The 20651-nt window shown below is 44.3% G+C and overlaps 2 long non-coding RNA genes across 6 annotated transcripts in view; both read left to right on the forward strand.

The window, feature by feature from the left end:
• The window catches only part of LOC139999303 (uncharacterized), a 44362-nt gene extending 28811 nt beyond the window's left edge, over positions 1–15551 (forward strand). For 4 of the 5 annotated variants that reach the window (XR_011804701.1, XR_011804704.1, XR_011804703.1 and 1 more), the window contains 2 exons: positions 8783–8932; positions 11386–15551. This is a non-coding gene — a long non-coding RNA (uncharacterized lncRNA). The remainder of the gene's footprint in view (positions 1–8782; positions 8933–11385) is intronic. The other variant, XR_011804702.1, reaches the window with a different exon arrangement.
• Positions 15552–15672: 121 nt separating this feature from the next.
• On the forward strand, positions 15673–19551 carry LOC139999304 (uncharacterized). Its single transcript, XR_011804706.1, has 3 exons — positions 15673–16119; positions 16241–16448; positions 16577–19551. It is a non-coding gene; the product is annotated as an uncharacterized lncRNA (long non-coding RNA).
• The last annotated feature ends 1100 nt before the right edge of the window (positions 19552–20651 follow it).

Here is a 20651-nt window from a genome sequence, read left to right on the forward strand (position 1 = left end):
AGCCACCTGGGCTCAGCTTTCTCCTTGGATAGCTGTTGCTGCTGGGAGGGGATGTAAAAACAGGTAACGTGAATGTGTGATTTGTGTGCATGAGGCAGAGTTTGGGAAAGTGCAGTCATCCTTATCCTCTGACAGTTCCAGCTCCTGTGTCATCTGCAGGTTTGATTTTAGAACAAAAGATCCCACGAGAGGAAATTAGAAGGGGGGTGAGGGGAGGGGAGAATTCACACTGACTTTTAGAAGCTTGCGAGCTGTGAGAAGGAGAGATTTGTAAATGCTCAACCCCCATCCCTCCTCTGCCCTCCTGGCACCTGTGCTGTTTGTCCCATAGATGCAAGGCTTGGCTTTGGAGGCTGTTCAGAAGCCTTGAGCTGACAGCAAGCCCCTCGACAGCCCGGACTGACACCCTGTGCCACGATTTCCCTGAGTAACAAAGGATGGCAGGAGAGGGAGAAGCCTAAATAAATAAAGGAAAGGTAGAGTTAGTAAAGATCCTAAAAGGCCATGATTTGTCAAACCTATTTTAGATGCTTGCCTCTGGATGAGGCAACTTGTGCTCTGTTATCACACTGTACAATTACCTTAAAGGAGGCTACAGCGAGGTAGGGATCAGGCTCTTCTCCCAAGCACCAAGTGATAAGACAAGAAAAAAGCCTTAATTTGCATCAGGGGAGGTTTAGGTTGGATATTAGGAAAATATTCGTAACCAGAAGGGTTGTGAAGCGTTGGAACAGGCTGCCCAGGGCAGTGGTTGAGGCACCATCCCTGGGGGGCTTCAGAAAACATGTACTTGTAGAGCTCAATGATGGGATTTCGTGGTGGCCTTGGCAGCACTGGGTTAAAGGCTGGAGCAGATGATCCTGGAGATCTCCAGCCTGGGTGATTTGATGATTTCACTTGATCAGTCAGAAACTGAGCCCAAATGACTCAGGAGGAGGGACGAGGGGTGAACCCTGCCCAGGGGTTTGATCTTCTGGGTCTGTGTGACCTCTTCATCCTGATGGCTGCTTCCAAGCTCTTAAGTGCCCGATGGACATAAATTTATGTTCGTAGCTTCAGCTATTAGCGCTGTGCTCAGAAACCATCAGCTCCCGATGAGTAATATCCTTGTTGGAGGACATCTTCCTGGAATGGAGGGAAGCAGAAGAAAGTGCCAGACAGCCCTAAAATGCTCCGAGAAAAATGAATGCATCGTGGTGAAGGATTCCTACAGCCCAGGGTCAGAAGAGGCACCAAACGAAGGGCAGTTGATGTGTGTCATCAGGTGAGGAGGACAGGGTAGGATTACCGACCCAGCCGAGTTTTAAGAAGCAATCTTTGTGCTCAGCTCTGCCAAGATCTGTGCCAGAGTTGCACGTGTCCGGTATAAAAGTTCTGTGCTAATCAGAACGGATTCAGGATAAAGCAGTGGGAATGACAAAAATCTAGAAAACGTGACCTGTGGGGCTGGAAGAGGTGGAACTGTTTAATCTGAAGCTTTGCAGCTCTGAAGACAGGGCAAAGGCTGCCTGGAGAGGCTGTGAAATACCCAACACTGGGAGTTTTTAAGGGCAATTAGGCAAAGATCTGTCAGCAGTATTTACTGAGCTATGATCCTCTCTAGAGAGGGGACTAAACATCCTGTAGGATCCCACCCAACATCTTTTTCTGCAGGTAAGATCTGCAGAGAAAGGCCTGGCTGTGCCTTCGGTGTGCTGGGATTGTCTGAGACCAGCAGTGGAGTAACTCCAAGAGGTGCTGCAGGCTTTGATGAGATGGGAGCCGTTCACCCGTTCAGAAAGCAACGGAGAGCACTGCATTGAGATAGCAGCCCTCGGGGTTTAGTGGGGGTTTAGCTTATGCTTGGGTGAGAAAGAAAATCCACTCGAAGGCAAGCGATGTTAAATGTTGCCTATTAAACTTCAGCTCGAAGAAGGAGTAGTCCCATCCCTCTGTCTTTTAAGATTAGGAGAGCCCGAAGCTCATAGCACGGCCGAGTGGAAGATAAATGGGGCTGAACATTTTCCAAGCAGATCGGTTTGCTTGTTTATATTAAACACGTTTTAATAGCGAGGTGTTACAGGTGTCTGAAATTTTCCATCCTGGGATTCACGAGGACTTTTCTCACCATGCTGCTGAATCACTAAGCAGAGGCTGATTACCAGGAGAGGCAGAGCCATGCTTTGCATGTGGCTTCGTTAAAGCTAACGATAATTTCTCAGCTCGCAGCAGATGAAGATTTGGGCCACTGGATTTTGTGTCTGGTTGCGGGTCTGAAGACCTCCTAATTAGGGCTGTTGTTAAAAGTTTATTTCCATGCAACTCATGGAGAATTTCCCGGTCTGACTTATTACTTGGGTGCTCTGATGAAGTCTAACCACGTATGGAGAGCAGTGCTATTTCGTAGCCTCGGGAAGATTGATTTTCACCTACTGCTGAAACAAATCTACCCAGAGCTGAGTGCCTCCTTCAGTTTTCATTCCTTCTGCTTCTTTCTTGTTTACCTCCTGTGTCTTGCTGGGCCCTTTCCCATAACATTACTGCTGCTTTCCTGCAGTGAGACTTCATGCCACTTCTCCCTGCTTTAGCTTCGCCTGAATCTGCAATATGTAAAGTGGTTTAGGGGAGCAGAAGGTGAGTTTAAACAAGACAGACCGAGCTAAGTAGGATTTAAGTGCTTCATTCAGGTTTATATATGCTGCCTGCCCACCTGTGAGAAGCTCTGCAGCACCTGCCTTCATGCTGCTGCCTCGATTTTTCTCCCTGAATCTCCCTTCCTCCTTCCAACTTCTGGCAGGTGAGGCAGGATCTTTGTAGGGCCAGGGCTTGTGCTTCCAGTGTGGCACACGCAGCTCTGTGTACAGCAGCCCTTACAACATCCCTGTGACGGGAACAATACCAGGGGGCTGCTTTATCTCGCCCAGATCTGAGCTAGATTTAGGTCTGGTCTTGTGCCTCAGCACTCACTGCAGGCCTGCAAGTTTTCTTTCCCATCCAAAGCACACAGCGCAGCTCTGAAAAAGCCTTTGGGAGAAGTCGTGTCTTTATTCAGAAACATTCCCTTAGTCCAGCAGCAGGGCTGGAAGGCACCACGGGCTTTGTTTGTCCCCTCGTGTTGCTGTGAGTGTTGGCTGGTTGGCCAGGAGCAAGGCATCCTCTTGCCATATGGCCACATGCAAGTGAGACCTCTGCTCAGCCTCCACCTCCCCAGTGGCCTGGAACAGCAGCTTTTGCCCAAATAATCTTCCAACAAAGCATAACAAGAAGTTCCAGCTGATATATAGAGCCTCTCGTCTCCGAGGAGCCCGTGGTACTTGTGTCGGGAAGGAGGGGCGATGCTCGTGATCCTGCAGCCTTTTCCACGGGCTCCCAAAACTTGTCTTCTGAGCTTACTGGGCTTACTGTTAGGACAGAAACTGCCATGGCAAAATAAATCAGTGCTCCATCTAATCGGAGAGCCTGTCAAATAGGGGCCAGCACAAGATGTTCCAGAGAAAGAGATGGAAGCAGTGAGCGTGCCATGACTCCGCAGCGGGTCCGACAGGCAGCAGCATGCATGGACAAGAGCACTGTAGGGTAACCAGATGAAAGGGAGATGACTTCACCTTCAAAATCCAATAGATTTGTTCAGTAGCTGTAGTACTCAGCACTGATGCAGCCTAAGGTGGCCACAGGTCACTTTTTTTCTGAATTAACAGATGCTCATCAGATAAGTGCCTTATTAGTAAGTGGAATCTAGCCAGGAGGACAATGTAGCAGGCATCTCCCTTCTGGCATCAAAACCCAGATCGTATCTAACAGATCTGCTTGCCAAATCTCTTCAGGCTCTTTGCTGTAGACTTGATGACAGAATTTGGCTGCATCTTTAAGCCTTGGTTGTTCGAAGCTGGACTAGGAGCAAGGGGACTTTGTGCATCACCAGACAAAACTTCTGAGGAACAGCAACGCCGGTGCCTGTTTCTCCCATTCCCATTTTCAAGATGAAGCCACGCAGATGCTCAGCCTTTTCAAGGGCTTTCTTGTCCTTTTGTGTGTTTTTTTTTTTTTTTTTTTTTTCTTTTCTCCTTCTTGCAATTCAGGAGTAATTGCATGAGCTGAACCAGCACAATGCGGCTCCCAGGTCCTGTCTGGAATCCCTGCACGCTCTGCCCTGGGTTCTCGCCCTTCGGTTCAGCAAAAATGACTCATCAGCAATTTTGGAGAGGATTTTACCTGAATTTCCAAAAGCTGATGAAAAAAAAAAAAGTGAATCTATAAAAAGCCACAGCTTTCACCTTCCCCAAGGCAGCCTGCTGCCCTGCCAGCCTAGCCCTGCAGCTGATGCTTTGGGGCAGACGGGTCGGGAGCCATCCCATGTTTTTTTTTTGCCTAGGCTGAACTCTCCTGCTCCTCCTGACACATCTGCTCACTTCCTCACCCATCTGCTCCATCATGTCTTGAGCACCACGGGGTCGGAGCTGCCGTTTTACTTTGGGTCTGAGCAGAGCAGAGCATGCTGTGCTCCTAATTAAGATATTGAGGTATTGCTGCACCACCACCACCAAGCAACTGCATTTTAGGTTGTTTGTTTTCCTCTCCTGGTGGCTCCTTCCTCTTAAGGGCTTCCAATTGCAAAAGGAGCTCGCCGCTTCTATGTGCCTTGTACTGTGACAAAAATCACTGCTCATTTCTTCTGCTGTTCCCATTAATTGCCTTAAATTATTTTGGCCTATAAAATAATCTACAACTTGTGTCTTGATGGCAAACCAGTAGACATAGGTGTTTGAGAGATGCTGGGCAGAGTTTTTCCCCTTAAAGCAACAAGCTGTAGCTTTCTTCCGCAGTACGTGAGCATTTTAGTAATAAGTTCTTTCTTCTGCCTCAGTTTTTGTCTCTCTAATCATTATTACTAAAATACACACACCAATAATTCCCTTCCTCTGAGCCAGCCTCTTAAGACTGCATAATACAATTACTGCAAATTAGCATCTTATGAAAAACAAAGAAACAGCACAAAGCCCAAAAACCCAAACAAACCCTCCCAACTGCCTGACATTTATAAACTCTCCTTAAAACACTAACAGGCGAGAGTGGTAATTAGATTTGCAGAGCAAAATGTTTTTACATGTGAAGGACTTTAATTCAATAGCTCTGCACATTTTATTTACGCTCGATCTGTGTCCCTGGAAGATTTGCAGTGGAAATATCTTTTCTATAAGGTTTTTAGGTGAAGGAGTGATGCCCTGTGTGATTTATTGTCCTCCAGAGCCCTGGGGATGAGGCAGGTGAAGAAAAAATCCTCACGGTTCAGCAATGGGGGAAAAAAAATGAAAAAAAAATCCCATAAATGAAAATATTTATATTCTTAATTTTTTTTTTTACTACTCATTGCCCATTCTTACTAATGTAGGAGGATAATAGTAAAATTGCCCTAGGCTCGGTTAGCAAACATGAGCTTTTTGTGAGGATTTCTAGATGGTACATGATGGGCAATCGTGAAACAAAATACAAGCCCAAATACACAATTTGTCCATTTTTAACATCACATGGATTAGGAAGTGAGTTAAAAATAGGTCAAATTATTGAATTAGTCTCAGAAGCTCTTCAGTGTTCATGCAAGGAATAGTCTTACATGAAGAAGGTGCTGGAGCAAGTTCTTTCATTCCTGATCCTATTTTGGTATTTTTGAGCCTCCAGAGTACCTGTTTGTAAAGCTGCCCATAACAAAAGTTCCCCAATTTATTTATTTTTTCATGCTGATGAATCAAAGGTCAAAAAAGGAGCAATTTTTTCTGACATCTTTCACTGTCACAGGAATTACTAAATAACTTGAATGTAAAATGGCAAAGTATTTGGGGTGAAAGCACAAAAAAAAAAAAAAGTAGAAATTGTTTTATTGTAAATCCAATTTACAGGGAAGAAATGATGTACTGTGCTGTCTGCTGTTCTTCAGACCCAAGCATAACTGCAAGCAGATTTCCAAGAAACTGAGTGCAATTACAAGAAAATGTGTCCTTCTCACTGATTCTTTCTAGGGACTAATTGGGCTCCATACTGCATAACATCTATAAATGTGAAAGGAACCGGATTATTCCACTCATACAGACAGGTTGTCATCTAGAGGTATGGAGTGCTTGTTGCTGGGGCAGTAGAGCAGGATTCTGGGTTGTTTTGTGCCCTTGTGCCTGCTGGTATCATGTGAAGGAAGCCAAAAAAAAAAAAGCAATGTTGCTCCTGCAGTGATGCTCAGGATTCGTGTTCAGGTCCTGGCACTGGTGAGTCAGCATTTGGAGTTGTCTTCTGGTTGCTGTCTTAGTTCTCTGACACTTGCATTGCCTGTGTGTTGAGATAGGCAGAATTTATTGTCACTGAAATCACTTTCTTAGTGCTACGTGGCTGTTCCCACCTCATAAATGCCATCTTATTTCAGAGGCATGGTGCTGGTGGTTCCCTTGATAACTTTTACCATCTCCCCACGGCACATTCTGCTTGTCAAGGTTTTTAACCTTTTTTTAAAGTGTTTTCTGAGTTTCCTGCAGGGTGTGCAACTGGTTTGGGCCTGTGGGAAGCAGTTCTTGATCTTGGAAAGAGGTTCAAGCAATGAGGCATCCTTGTAGCTGCTCAGCTTGGAGCAGCCTCCCTCCTTTACACTGCTCACTAGCAAGGACTGGTACAAAGGCAGACGTGTTCCTAATCACCCTTGTGTTAATAAATCCCCATCCCCAAGGGCTTGCAGAACAGGAGCTGGTGATGGTGTACGTGTATCGGACTGCTTGCTCATCTTTTAGTGGGCCCCCATGAACGTGCACAGATTTTCCCAGGCTGGCTGGTGTCAGAGTGCCAGTGCACGCTGCTTTTTGGCAGGAACCTGGGGCACGATGTTCTCTATAGCCTGAAGGATGGACCCAAACCAAAGCGATTTTCCCCTCCAACATTTTCCGTGCACAAACAATACACAGAATTCCTCTGACCGAACGTCACAGAAGCCAGGCTCGAGTGCTGGATTTCACTCTGCAGCTTCGTCCTAAACTTAACGTGGTGTGGGGAGGTGGAGGAAGCAGCCCCATCACTTATTTTTAGGTGCCTCACTCTGTTCCTAGGCAATGGGAACAAGTACATCACTGGCTGAAGCAGCTAGAGCAGGAGACTGAGTGCTGGCTGACACAAGTTCTTGTCCCACAGACTGGAAAATCCCATGCAAAGGATGCTGATCCAGGAGCAAATTGAATTTAGAAAGTGTCTTTGAGAGTGGGTTAGGGAATGCTGCTGCTGCTGCCTATTTGAGCGTTGGTTTAGCAGATGCCGAGGGGGGGAAGAAGTCCCTCTTGCTTAGGACTTCAGCATGATTTGCTCAGAATAATAATAATAATAATAACAATAAATAATAATAACAATAATGATAGAGTTCCTGGTGTCTTGGAGCACGCTGCTGCTGGATCTTACACTCACAGTGCTCCAACACGCTTGGGCTCAAACAGGGATTCATCTTAGCAAAGAGGTGAAGGTGATCAAGGAGGAGCAGCTAAATGAAAAACGTTGGGCGTTTAGATGCTTAATTGGGTAAAGAATGAGTAGGATCTCACAATATATATATATATATATTTTTTTTTGCAAGTGAATTTTCTTACAAAAACAATACTCAGGATAATAAAAAATGACCGTGCTGATTTCCCAGGGGTAACACTAACCAAGCAGCATTACTAAGGAATAAATTAAAAAAAACAATTTGTGTTAAACACTGTAGCTCTCAGGGGCTGGCAAAGTATTCATTTACTCACATCACCTGAAATTAATTGCTTCTTGCAGGGGGGGGTTACCTACTAGACTAAAAATACACCTCAAAAATCAGTTGTGAAAGCTACGTTTTCTTTTAAATGAAAAGAACTATTGTAACTGCATTTTCCTGCTTTCATTCTGCCTGATGTGGGAGACTATTAGTGAGCTGAACTATAAATGTTTCGCTGATAGAAAACTAGAAATGAATTGTTGTTCCTTGCAATTTTTGCCTCCCACTCTTTACAGCATAGCAGAACACAAAACTCTCAAATCATCAGAATTGGATAGGAACTGCAGGGCTTTTTTTATTTTATTTTAGAAATTGAGTGTCTGGAGTGATGCACGGTCTTTTCAAAAAAAATAAAACAAGTAAAAAATTGAACTCTAGGCAGAAAACGAAGGCGGTTTTTTTGCATGATGCCAGTGCCAAGCCTATAGGAAGGGTATTCTGAGACGTTTCACAGACAAGCAGGAAGCCCATAAGAAAAGAAGCAGTCGATGAACTGGAAAGGTATGCAGCATCCATAGCCACCGAGGGAAATTCAGATGGAAAAGCTCTCGCTAGGGCGAGTTAACGCTTCAGTCAGTCAATATCAGCAAAACTTCACAGCTATTTGTGCAGTGAACTATCTAGCAGGAGGAAAGCTATCAACTATCTGTGCTGACTTCCAGTGGTTTTTGTCCAAAAAGTGCAGATTATTGAAGGCTTGGCGTTGACCTGGCAGTCGCTAATGGGTAGCAGACAAAGCAGGAATTCTCTTTAAAGCCGTCGCGTGGACCTGTGTGTGTACGTAATCCCCTTCCTGACCTCTGTCCAAAAATATTCTTATTAGAGCCCAGTAGGGGAGGATAAACCCATTTTGTGGTAACTGCTGAAGTTTCATGTTTCAGTTTCATCCCGGGTTAGAAAAGCAGCGAAGGCTTTCTCCAAACCAGAGTGGCATCAGTTCTCCTTTTGTGCATCGCTGCTGCATGGTGGATCGCGCGAACTCAGGAGCTAATTCTAAGCAGATGGACCTGATTTTAGTCACTCTTTTTTTTTTGCCAGCTCCTCCATTTCTGTGTCAGCAAGAAATCCAGCCACATTGGGAAGCGTCCTCCTTTTACTTCTATACAAGGCAAACCCAAGCGCTTCTGCTGTCGCATTTACTTCTTGGCCCCCGTGAGTTTCAACCAACAGCCACGGCTTTCGCTTTAGGTCAGTGTTCAAGCAGTTCCCAAGCTTTTCTGCCTGCTCTCATTGAGCAAACAGTGGCTTCATATTTTCATGCTGTAAAACTTTTCCTGTTTCCTGGCACTCGGTGTGTGGGCACGACGGAGCTCTTAAGGGGAGAGACTGGTCTGTGCTGGGCATTGGGAATGCACCGAGCTGGGAGGTTAAAACATGCATGACACAGAATCAGGGGGTGGTTTGGGTTGGAAGGGACACTTAAGGATCTCCCAGTTCCATCCCCCTGCCGTGGGGGTGTCGCTGCGGCTGGACCAGGCTGCCCAAAGCCCATCCAGCCTGGCCTTGGGCACCGCCAGGGATGGGGCAGCCCCAGCTTCCCTGGGCAGCCTTCCATCAGCGTGCACCCAAATGTTTGTGCTGGAAAGTGGTTTTCTAAGGATTTTTATTTATTTTTACCATGTTAAAGTAATAGCAACACTAGCAAAATCAATCATGCCTTAAATTCAGACTGAATTTATGCCTGCACAATAAGCCACAAAGCTATCTAACATTATATGTTTCTGTAAGAACCCCTGCCATCCACTGACAGCACCCTAATGTAGTAGTCCCACCTCGTATGACATCCCTTTCTGGATGGATCTTCCCTTTTAAATAACATCCTGGTTTCTGGGATACCCAGCCACAGGTAACTTGTTGCCGAAGCAATGCGTCTGTGACATTATCCCCTTCCCTCTTTGCTCCCTGAGATTCCTGTAACACAATATTGTGTGGGGAACGTTTGCTGTATCATTCTTTTAATTATTTTAATTTTCTAGGTGTGTAATGAACGTAGAAATCTGCTGGTTCAGCCCAGCAAAATGTCCTGTCCTTTGAGCAGGGCCCTGCCGTTTGTGCTCTGAATAGCAAAGCACCAGGACAGGAGCTGGCTCCATCTCACACTCCCTGGCCATTCACTGCATTTACACCCTGTTCTCTGCAGGAACATCAGAGCATCTGGAATAAATCAGGTCTTGGAAGCCACTGATTTATGCGCAGGCTCCAGTTTGGGGGTTTAAATGATGCAGGATGGTGTGATGAAAGCCACCCAGAGCTGCCTTGTTTCTAGCTCACGATTTAAAGACTAAAAGTCTCACCCATCCTTCAGCTGTCCCGTGCCTTACAGGAAAGGGAGGCATGTCATGATAACAGGGGAGGCAGCTCCAGCACTGCAATTCTTGAGAACCCAATGAATATTAAGCGAGTGTTATTAAAGTTATTTAAGTGTTCTTAAATTATTCTGGGCCTATAAAAACCCGAGGCAGATTAAATAATGGCTTCTGGGAGGAGAGCATTGATCCCAGGCATCCCAAGTAACCTTCTGCTCGGTCCCTGTGGCTTTTTCTTTCTTGCTGGTGCCCTGCATCTGCAGCCAGCTGTAAAGCTGCTGCTGTGGGTGCTCAGCAAGATGTACAGCAGCTGCTCCGTGCAGACCGATGCCCTTGTCACACTCAAATGCGATGTCTTTAAATCACGTTTAAAGCTGAGGAATACTAACAAGGGATAGGGGACAGTTGTTACTGGGCTTATTCTCTGGCTATGCACTTGTATTTATTTTTCCCTGTGCACTATAACATCTTTCACAGACGTGGCGTTTATGAGAGATCACTATAAAAAATGGCAGAGCAGTATAGGAAGAGCAAGATTTATGGTTTAGGTGCAGGACCGGGGACAGGCAGAGCAAAGCCCTCTAGTTTGAGTGGATTGTAAAATGGAGATAAAATGATCTTTCTGTAGGGCTACTCCTGAGCTAAACTAAATATGAACTGTGAGCATGATGAGACAGCCGACAATATAATACTCGGGACCACTTGGTTATTATTTTTATATCATCCAGCTTGTCACTGGCTTCTGCATCCCATATCCCAGCTTCTGTAGGTGCGTGCAGAGCGGTTCCTGGGTGTTCCCAAAGCTGGGACTGGGAATTCAAAATCTCTTGTTATGCAGACAGCCAGGATGAGGAATGAAGCAACCATAATTCCGAAATGTCTGTATTTTTAGGGAGCTGATTTGTTATGTGCTAAGCGGTACCTTGGGAATCTCTTTGCTTGAAACAAACCGAGGCTCTCTGGCGTTCGGCTGGCAGGCTGCTGCAGGGCTTTAACATCTCAGAAACTGCTCATTTGTGGCTGGCTAAAATTTCATTGCGACTCCATCAAGAAAACAACGAGATGGAGAAACAATTAAAAAATATTCTAATGTGTGCGAAGGGGGTGGCGGGGAGCAGCGTGAGCTCTTCCAGGCTTGCAGATTTGAAACTGATTCCAGGCTTACAGATTTGACTTACATTTGAAAGTCTTTCCTGAAAAAAAAACCAACTTGTTAGGGCTCCTGGTGGTTCCCGAATTCTCCTGTGCAGCGTTGTTGTGGCCGGGTGATTGCCGTGCCTGCAGAAATCGCGGTGCAGTTCCCTCCAGCTCAGCCCCAATTTCTCTGTTTTTCAGACCAATCTGTTTGTGAAGCACCACAAGAGGCAGGCATTCGATCACTTGCGGTGGGAGCTGAGCTCAGCATCTAAAACAGCCGCTTCCTGGGACATTTCTCTTTATTCTTGACTAGGACATTGGCCATCCTGGGCACTCCGCCTTGCCCCAAGGCAGCACGTCTGACTACAAATCTCCTTCTGCTGCACCTCTGCTTTCTGTGCTGAGCACCTAGACGATTGTGTTTCATCCAGAGGAACGTCCCTTGCCTGCTTAGAAGCAATGTTTGGATATTACAGTAAATATCTCTTTAGGTGAAAACCAATTTAAGCAGGGAGCTGAGCAAAGTTATGAACAGTCAAGCGGGGCTGGATCCAGTCATTTACTCCCGATGGCTCAGGTTGGGTAAGGCAGGTTTAGCTGTAGGAAACGGATTAAATGATGGCCATGAGGCATATCAGAGAGGAAAGTAATGCGTCCATTTTCCATTTTCGTGAATTTATTGCTCCTTTAGAGATGTTCCCAGGGCACCAGTGTATTTGGGAATGACGGCGGTGCTGGTTAGCAGCCAGGCGCAGCAGCAAGCCCCGATCAGCTTGGCTTGCCAGAAAGGCAGCGTTTTGTGGTCGGCCCAGATTTTTCTTCTGCCTTCAGAGATATTTCCTGCCGTTGACTCATCTGCGTCTCTGCCCATGACTGAAGACTCAAAACATCAAGGTCAGGAAAGCACGTGATCGAGATGCTTATCAAGACCTGCCCGGGCAGAATTTGGCCAGAAAACCCGTCGAGAAAACAGTGAGACTGCACGTGAAACTGCACCAACTGCTAGCTCAGGGCTGGCTCGGACATCTCTTGGTTGGTACCTTGAATTCAGAATGCTTTCTCCTGACAGACACGGGGAGAGCGGATAGCCAAAGCAAAATGTAGTCAACTCTAGTTGTCTATTTTTAGAGCTAAGGGAAAATAACTGGTTCCAGAGCTGAGCGGAGACGTACGTTACAGGCCTGACATGCATTTACTCTGAGGACTTGCTCTTGGGATGGAGCAGGGAGTGGTTTGATTTTATTAATGTGAGACAGTCAGAAAAGATGGTAGGGCACGGGGTCAACAAGGGCTGTCTGGCTGGCAACTGGAAGGGTTTTGAAAAGCCTGTGGTTTAACCCTGGATGAATTTGATTTATTTATTATTTTTTTTTGGAGTGTTCTTCAAAAGCAAACCTCATTGCCATGCAGCAGGGATGCTCACAAGTCCCACGCTTGCACGAGCAGACCCGTATCCGTGACTGCTGACCAGCCTCTGCCTCCAGCCAGGGGCTCTGAGACCCTTCCAGCCTCCCTGGAGGCCAGGAGAGCCTTTGCTTTGTGTGCAAATTAAACCTCAGACAGTCCTGAAAATGCCAGTGTGTGGCGGGTACACAAACGCAGCTTCAGCACTTCAGGACTTTTTTTTTTCTGTAAAATAACTTGGCTAGCATAGCAATCTGCCACTCACCAGATAGCGTTCCTGCCATCCCCAAAAACATTAGAAATAGAAAGATATTGGATTGTGCTGCTAGAGTGGGCTCCAACAAAAAACTGCAGACCGGAGAAATATCTGTCTGAGCTCTCCAGGGAAGGTCTGGCTGGGTTGCAGCTCACTTCTGATCATTAAATCTTCCTGGGATGGACTCGAGTTTTTCCTTCCAATGTGCTACTTGTGCACGGTGCTGTAGTAGGGGTTCTAGATCTATCTAGGGAACCCTACAGCAAGGCCAACAAAACCCTTCTGTGCAGTTTTCCCAGGAGAAACAAAACCTTTCAGGCTTGCAGAGGGGCCATCCCACACCACAGACAAGGCTTTGGCTCTCGTAGTAAAGAAATGGTGTTGAGTTCGCAGGGATTGTCGATGTTTTTTAAAGAGAAGGTAGCAAAGACGTACAGAATTGTGTGATGGTGGAGAATGGATAAAAATAGTTGAGGACGGGGCAAGTGTCTCATTGTATGTGTGGGGTAAATGAGAATCTAAGGAAAATGAGAATCTGTATGCATGAGGTAAATGAGGTAAATGAGAAATGTGATGAAGGAGAAATATGTGTATGGGAAATGAGTCTTGCTACTGTACCTTCCCCAATCCACTTCAAAATTGCCTGGACAGAGTACTTGATGCACAGAAGTGAACAAAAGCCTCTACAGCACCCTACAGCACCCCGTTACCAATTACCTACATCCTCTGAAACCTGCTGACTGACCGACTAGCCCTCGTTTCAGAAAGACCTGATCTTGGTGAAAAACAAAAGCCATCATTTTTATATCCTCCTCAATAGCAAGACTTGTGGAATGGGAATCCTTCGAGGGACAGGAACCTGCTCCACCTACGTTGAAGGACATCCCTTTCCCCTCACAGAAGGGAAAACACATTTCCACAGCGCTTTTAGCCTGCTCTCCCTTCGTCTCTTGCCAATGGCACAGCCAAGTGAAAGCGTGGCTTGGAGATGGAGAAAAGTCCTGTAGTACCCGTAATGATAATTGTGGTAGATTTTCCTTTCTTGGATATCAGCCATCAGGAGGATGCTCTGATTCAGGTCCTAATTAACAACCCAGATTTGGCGAGGTCTTAAAACATGCACGTGGTGGTTTCAGCCCATCTCTGGTTAGATCCAGGCTCCTAGGAGGTGCGGGAGGAGCAAATTGTTCCACGTTTGTAATAACTCCTGATAACTTCTTCCTTTGCAAAGGCAAACTAGAACTATTTTTCTTCTAGGCTCCTTTCCATCAATAGATATCGATCACTTAACAAAGCTAGTCTTTCAGCTACGGAAGGCCTTTGATTAAAATTTTACTTGGCAGCCTCTTGGACGAGATATTTTATCATCATCATGAACACTAGGGCCCCATAATGTGAAAAAGGAAATGAAATGAGGAGGCAGTAACCTGAAGTAAGAACTGAAAAATTATGTATTAAATGCCAGACACATACTCTTAGATAATACTGTGCCACTTTACATATTGTACAGTCAATTAGATTTTATAGGGATGGCTGTAATTACTGCAGAAAAATATCAGGGGCTAAAAAAAAATAGAAAAAAAATCTATTTAATCTAAGCATTTTGAATAGCATCTATGAATCTCAGTGTTTTGGTGAAGAGGCTGTAGATTTTCTGCTGTGTGGCACATCAAATTCTCTCCACCTCAGAAAACTGAGGTGCATTTTCAACAGCAAACAAACTGTCCCCTACAAAATCTGTTCTGATATAGCCGAATTTTCAATCTTTCTCTGTTTTTTTTTGCCAGAAAACTCTGTACCTCATGGGGAGATGGCTGATATTAGGGATAAATGCAACTGGAGATGAGTCAGCTGCAGAGGGAGGAGAGGACCGCTCAAGTAACTTGCTGGAGAAAGAGAAAATATCATTTGAGATTCAAGGAAAAGGAGGCAAGCATGGCTTTATTTAGCTGTAAGGCAGCAATGGTGATCAGGGATGACAAAAGAAGAGCCAGGAAAGCATTGATTCTGTTGCAAATGATCCATTGTGGGCTATGATAGCATCTGGGTGGGCAGGTTAACTCTTTCTTAGGTGCTACCCTAAACTCTTTGAGCAAGGAGCTCTTTAGGGCTTGTGCAGTGCTACTGAAGAACTAATGCCATATTGAGCTGAAGAACAAATTTGGTTAAGCATGTTCCTCTGAAAAGACATCTGTTTTTAAATTCACGGTGAATAGTTGCAACCACAGTCATTCCGGGAGGATGAAGGAGGCATCCAGAGCTTTTGTCATTTCCCTGGGTAATGGGACTGATGTGGGAACCTCCAATATCAAAGCCCCACAGGCTTGACAATTGCTCTGGAGGAATGTCACCTCTCACAGCAGAACCAAGCTGCTGTTGAGGAGGACATGAAAGCGAGCAGACACATGGCAGAACGCACATGAAGTTATTAATGATCTGTTAATTATTTGGCTTCCTGTGCTGCTTCCAAGTGCTAACATGACAAGTCAGCAAATTCAAAGGAAATGGAGGTTTGGTTGAACAAAATGTAGGAAGTGGCAGTCTGGTTGTTCTTTTCCAGGCAGGTAAGTGCTAATTAGTGTATTCATCTAATTACACCCAGCTCTGCAATGAATGTGCTTGTATCTGACCTAGCTACTTTGGTTGCCTTTATAATATATAGATAGAGATGTAAACACAGACAAAAAGTGGATTTTTTGTCAACAAATTGAAGGTCCTACAGCTTGTATTATCTCTCCCACTCCGTGAGAAGATAATTAAGCAAGGACAACAGTTTCCTGACTGAGGGGGGATCTCTTATGACCTCAATTAGAGCATGGGAAAGATTGAAATGTTTTTCTTTGTTTTTTAACCTAATTCTCTCACCAGGCCTTTTCTTCAAAGGCCATGGATCAAAAACTTTTTGAATGGTTATTAGATCTTTATCTGAGAGTAAGAAAAATAGCACAACATCTGGAAAGGTTAATGCTGATTGACAAATCCTTCTTTTAAAAGGCAAAGCTGTATCTCTGTGACCTACAGCTGCCAGCAGTAAAGGAATAGTGCAGTCTGAGGAAGGATGGCACAGGACATGAAAACAACACCCTGGAAGTGGGGTCCTGGGAGAGATCCCCAGGAAAGGAGAGCAGTGGTACTAAGGGGAGGAGAAGCTCTCAAGTCCCAGTTCTCACAACCCCCGTAATGAGAGGATTTGAGGTTTTGTTGAAACTGAATTTCTTCTTCAAAGCCCATATGTGTGCCCTTCCACTGCACCCGCTACACAACAGAAATAGGTAAATGGAGACACATTTCCTGATCCCTCTAAATGTAGAAATAGTAGTGTTCTCATTAGACAGGCAAGAAAGTGCCTTGTGGTTTATCTTCTTCTTCTCCTTTGTCTTGAAATGTTACAAGGTCCAGATTTCACTATGGCTGGAAAAACACAGCTTCAAAGGCCACCATTACAGAAAGTGCTGCAGTGAAGGTTTTCTATCGCAATGAAAGGCTTTTGTGGCACAATATTGAAGGGCTGAACTCAGATTTTCTGCTTGTTTGGTTGTGGCTGGCTGGAATATTTTCTCCGTGACTTTTCTCATCTGGTCACCATTTGCAATCAGTTACGGTAAATGACAATTTTGCTTGCTTGGCAGTACTAAGGGCTAATAAATTTACGGAAAGCTATTTGATACAAACAAATCAACGCTCATTGATTTTAGTTTTTCACCTCGAGTCTTTTGTCTGTCATTTCAGGATATTAATGAGCTCATTAATAGTTCTAGAGAAGACTGGAAGGTATGGCCACTCAACTTCATCCATCAGTCATACACCTGCTGCTGTCAACACGAAATGGTGCTACACCACCAGAATGGGATATGAAACTATTACTATAATGGAGACAGCAGTGTAGGTCAGTCTTCTATTATTCATAGTAAACTATATTTAGAGCTTAATAGCTCCACTCTGCATTGACTCATGGGTACATGGCATACATATTAATAAGTTACATTCCACTAACAACAAAAGCGTGACGTTGGTTTTCAGGCATCTGCGTCTTTGTAGTATTTCTGGTTGATGTGTCACCGTTAGGTGTCATCAATGTATACCAGCCTATCGAGTCATGACTCATCAGTCTTATCTTGGAAGACTGTATCATACACACTTACCCAACCCCAAGATATTTACTGTTGTGTTCTAAAGCAAGCACGGTCACATAGCCTTGATGTTGTTTGTGATAACAGAAACCCTCCTTTATTATTTTGGCTGAGTAGACTTTATATTTATGCATAACTTTGTGCTTTAGCACACTAAGCCACCACATCTTCGTTGCTACTCCCAAATACCAGTAGACCTCAGTGAAGAACCTCAATCTGCCAAGCAAGAAGGAAGATGGTAGATAACAAGAACAATAGGCAGACAAGTAATAAAAATTCAGCTTCTTATAGCTAGATCCCAAAGATGATCATTTGTATTCAGCCTTAAGATGTAGCAGATTGAAATACATTTAGCTGGTGATACTTCTCCCTTTGTTGCCTTATCAGTTTGGATACAAAGATATTACTATTGGACAGTTACTCAAAACCTGATCTGTTCTCTCTCTGAGCTTTAATAATTAAACCTGTTCAATGAATTGAATTCATTGCGGTGCTAAGACAATGTGGTTTCAAAACCACCAGCTTTTATGTTGATTAAAATATTTCCCTAGGCTGCGATAAGCAGCCAACAGCTGGCTTAGAGTTTCTTGGTAAGTAGGATTGCTGTGTCTAATTCTCATATCTTCTGGAAAAGAACACAACCTTGTTATAAAGGAAGAGGTCAAAGGATGCACAAGCTGAAACTCACAATTTAATTCTACCTTTAGGTGAGTTTTAAGTATAGTCATGTCGGCCAAATGGCTGCAGTTAAGGGGTGGATATTTCTGAAGCCCAAAGTACCCGCTCGTGGCAAAATCACTCTCATTGAGTTTCAAAGACAGGTGGATGAAGAGAGGCTGACAGAATTATATCCCCAAAAGGTTAAGCCTGTCAGAAACCAGCCTGAAATGCACTGCATTAACTTTGCCCTTTATCGAAGTAAATATTTATTGGCCACATGAACTAAACCAGAGCAGAAGCCGTCGCGTTGGTTGCATGGAGCTCCCAGATTCATGCAGAAGGCTGTGGGAGAAGCAACAAATCCAGCAGCAGAAACTGCCCAAACTTTCATTTGTTTCTCTCCCCATTTCGATTCAAAGCTTACAATGTCTTTATGATAGCACAGCTACAAATAAGTTGGCTGTTCATCCACCGTGAAATGATTTTTTAAATTTGTATCCATTATCTGAATAGGAAGAGGCACTGCTTCTCTTGTTTATTGTGCTAGCAAAAGAGCTTCCAGTAACAGAGATTATTTTCGGGATAGCTTTTCAGGATAGCTGACTGTCTTCTTGTTTTGTTAGCTCTGTTGAACTAGTTTGCGACACCAGTGCCAGCTTCTTAGGAAAGTTTGTTGGCCTCATCTTCTTTGAACTAATTAGTTGGATGTAACGTCCTTGCCTGAAGCATCAGATGAAAGGGTATAGATTTTGTTAATGGCTGTCATTCAATTTGATTCTCTCTCTGGCAAGAAAAACTGAAATACTATACTATACCAACTACTATTTCCTTTTGCACTTTCCAAACTTTGCTTCACTGTTTCATGAGACAGCAGGTGACATGGTTCCCTCCAGGCACATCCACGCTGAAGTCAAAACTGGCAGATCCTTGATGTTTTACCGTGCGGAGGTGTGTCTGCTGTGGGATGGAGCCTGCACCTTGATGCCACGCTGAAGCTGTTTGCCTAGCAAAAATGAGCTCTTGCTTAGTTTATCCAGGTAGTTCCAATCTATACCTGTAGTGGAGACAGCTCTTTTACAGACTACTGCTTGTGGAAAGTATTTGGAAAGCTTTTAGCTCCTGCCATAGCCTCTTTGCAAAATACCTGTGTGTGAATTTGCAGTCCTTGCTATAAATCTGGCATTTTAATACTTGAATATGTTACAAGCTTAGTTTTTGGGAGAAAAATGCTTTGCCAAATAATATTGTTAGTTAAATAAAATGTTTTGAAATGCCAACAATACCATTCTCTATTATGCAGCGCTGCATTATTTCTTTGTAACTGAGTAAGAATAGCTGAAAGCAGATGTAAATTGTTCAGCCTAATGCAATTATTTGCGTTCAGTGAAAGGTTGAAAGTAAAGATCATAAAGTGAACATTTAAATCCTTTCAAATTTAATCATATAAGAAGTCTTTAGCAAATGATTTGACCTTTAACAAAAGTTTTTCAATATTTATGAAAACCTGTAATGATATTCTTTCCCACTTAATTGCTGCCTGCACAGAGATAAGCTTTTGTTCTGTTCACGGTCCTTAGGATTCCATTTGAATAACCATCCTCCATTGGGGGGTGTTTGTGGATTTCTTTGAAGTCAAAGCAAATCAGGGAGGCAACAGTAGCTAATTCTGCACTAGTGGTCTTGTTGAATTGTAAACAGAAAAACCCTCTTTTATTGGTTATTTACTTAATGGCAAGTTATACATGCATTCCCTCATACGCAATGTAAATAAAAAGAACAAAATTTGATCTGATTTACTGAAGAACGTTGATCTAAAATGTACATTTTCATCTTATTTAAAAATAGCAGTAATGTAGGCCTCGATTATGCAATGAATTCCACTTACAGCCATGAGAACGAGTACACACATCGGTGTTGATTTTCACAGACCAGCAAACACTGCCAGAAGCTGCAAGCAGAAGAGGGGATATTTAGCCATTAAAAACCAAAATGATAGAGGCTGATGGAAGAGCTGTGAATCTGCCTGAAGGTGGGAAAATCACTTAGGAGCTCGTGTACAGTCCCAGGCCTTCTGCAGCAAGGAAGCAACGCATTCAACTTCACCCCCGGTGCCACGTTTTAATTTCTGCAGCACATTGTTCCTCAGGATCCTCTGGAGTACTTTGGGACCTCCCGGCTCCTGTGATTATATGAGAAGATGCTAAAGCCCAGATGGAGCTGCTCATTTATTTTGCTGCTGCTGACAATGAGAGGTAACAATGCTTGCCGATTTTATTTATAGAACGAGCTGTCGTGATGATTCGCCTGGGACCAGCAGACGCCTCCAACCACCGTGTGAAGCACTGAATGCCCACGGCTCTCCAGGGTCACTCGATATTGATCAGCTAACGCCGTGCTGTGAACAGCTGGTTGGGCTAGATTAGAAGTGTGACCTGGGAGGGCTGGAGTCTAATAAACTAGCGGAGCCACAAGCTGCAGAGACCAAATGATTCGTGTCCTCTGAGCATTCACTGAACAAATACTGTCACCCTAAGAGCACGCAGAACCAACAAAGAGGTTTTCTTTGGAGGCAAAGAGACAGCTGCTGTAATTAGGGTGGGACACAGATGGGACATATTGTATCCAGGTTAACTGTCCCTTATTGCAATATGTCGCTTGCTTTAAATCTAGGTAAGCTGTCTTGTGGTGATAAATATTCAAAGCCTAACAGGAGCAGGGGCTGAAGGCTTGTACAAAGCTTGCTGCCTTATTTTGCTGTCTTCATAGGAGATGCATGGTCCCTCAAGCGTGCAGTCCTAAAATAAGCAATGCTCACCCTTGTGGCGTGTGGCCAGAGGAGCTTTGTTGAAGTACACTGAAGTACGGAAAGACATCTCATGGACAGAGAGCCAGTCAGTCTTTACAGAAGAACTGTGACCAGTGGAGATTCTTAATATAGCAATATACCATTATTCTGAGTTTGATGTTTTAAACGCAAATGATAAGGACTCCTTGCTCAGAAGAGACTGCAGCCT

This window comes from Anas platyrhynchos, chromosome 23, assembly GCF_047663525.1.
Source record: "Anas platyrhynchos isolate ZD024472 breed Pekin duck chromosome 23, IASCAAS_PekinDuck_T2T, whole genome shotgun sequence".
In the NCBI taxonomy this organism is placed as follows: Eukaryota; Metazoa; Chordata; class Aves; order Anseriformes; family Anatidae; genus Anas; species Anas platyrhynchos.